The sequence below is a fragment of the Brachyistius frenatus genome, unplaced genomic scaffold (assembly GCF_029030835.1).
Source record: "Brachyistius frenatus isolate BFR_SWC_R1_liver_20210118 unplaced genomic scaffold, ASM2903083v1 Contig_401, whole genome shotgun sequence".
Classification (NCBI taxonomy): domain Eukaryota; kingdom Metazoa; phylum Chordata; class Actinopteri; family Embiotocidae; genus Brachyistius; species Brachyistius frenatus.
Window position 1 is genome coordinate 210,001 of NW_027211000.1, and position 1,822 is coordinate 211,822.

The following is a 1,822-nucleotide window of genomic DNA, read 5'->3' on the forward strand; positions in this document are numbered from 1 at the left end:
AGATTCAGGTGAGATTCAGGTGAGATACAGGTGAGATTCAGGTGAGATTCAGGTGAGATACAGGTGAGATTCAGGTGAGATTCAGGTGAGATACAGGTGAGATTCAGGTGAGATTCAGGTGAGATTCAGGTGAGATACAGGTGAGATTCAGGTGAGATTCAGGTGAGATACAGGTGAGATTCAGGTGAGATTCAGGTGAGATACAGGTGAGATACAGGTGAGCTACAATTGAGATCAGAGATTCTACCTGTTCTACTGGTTCTACTGGGTCTATTGGGTCTATTTTTTTCCTGGGTCTAATGGTTCTACTGGTTCTACTTGTTCTTCTGGGTCTATTGGTTCTATTGGGTCTAAAGGTTCTACTGGTTTGTGACAGGCATCTTCCTGTCACTAGTGGGTTCTTTACAGCACGAATGACAACAGTCCTCAGAAGTATGGTTTCCAAAGGTGTTTTATTTCACACACCACAAATGTCCAATAATTACACGCAACGTCTGTGTGCTCTGTGCAGCAGCCACCCTGCTGCTCCGTGTCCTCCGTCCTCTCGTCGGTCACCTGCTAGGTTTTTTTATGTGTGTTAGGGAGGGACAATCAGGGATGCGATTCAGCTGAGGCTAATTAAGCCTCTTCCAGGTACCGTTCCCTGAACCACTCCCCCAATCAGTCCCTCCTGCAGCTGAGCTAACCCCACCCCGCCACCACATACCCCCACCGCCCGATTTAGGCCGCGGAGCCATCCGGCCTAACCTACTCCCCCTCCCCCCCTAGAGAGTGGGAGAGGAAATCGGCCACCATCATCTGCGCCCCCGGCCTATGGATCACCTTGAAGTTTAAAGGCTGTAACGCCAGATACCACCGAGTGATTCGGGCGTTGGTATCCTTCATGCGGTGGAGCCACTGGAGCGGAGCGTGGTCCGAGCAGAGGGTGAATGAGTGTCCCAGCAGGTAGTACCGCAGGGAGTCGACCGCCCAGCGGATGGCAGGCACTCCTTCTCCACTGTGCTGTACCTGGCCTCCCTCTCCGATAACTTCCAGCTGATGTACACAACAGGGCGGTCCACCCCCCGCACCTGCTGGGACAAAACGGCCCCCAGCCCTCTGTTTGACGCATCAGTCTGCAGAGTAAAGGGGAGAGAGAACTTAGGGGTGTGGAGGAGTGGTTCCCCACCGAGAGCCTGTTTTACCTTCTCAACCGCCCACTGGCACTGCTCCGTCCACTGGACCGGATCTGAGGCACCTTTCCGGGTCAGGTCGGTCAAGGGGCTGGTCAGATCCGCAAAGTCTGGAATGAAACGTCTATAATAACCTGCGAGCCCCAAGAACCGCCTCACCTCTTTTTTAGTCTTGTCAGGCCGCGATAGCTGCCGTCTTGTCCACCTGAGGGCGCACCTGCCCACCACCCAAGTGGTACCCCAGATACCGTACCTCCCTCTGTCCAACTGCACACTTCCCTGGGTTGGCGGTGAGCCCAGCCTGCCTCAGGGACTCCAGCACTGCGCCCACCCGCTGCACGTGCTCCGCCCAGGTGGTGCTGTGGATGATGACATCATCCAGGTAGGCGGCCGCATATGCAGCGTGCAGACGCAGCACCCGGTCCATTAGGCGTTGGAACGTGGCCGGGGCACCGAACAACCCAAAGTGAAGTGTGGTGAATTGGTATAATCCAAACGGAGTGGAGAAGGCCGTTTTCTCCTTGGACTCTGGCGAGAGAGGAATCTGCCAGTAGCTCTTGGTTAAATCCAGTGTCGTGAAGAAACGTGCAGTGCCCAGCCGGTCCAGGAGTTCGTCGACCCGGGGCATTGGGTACGCATCAAATCGTGAC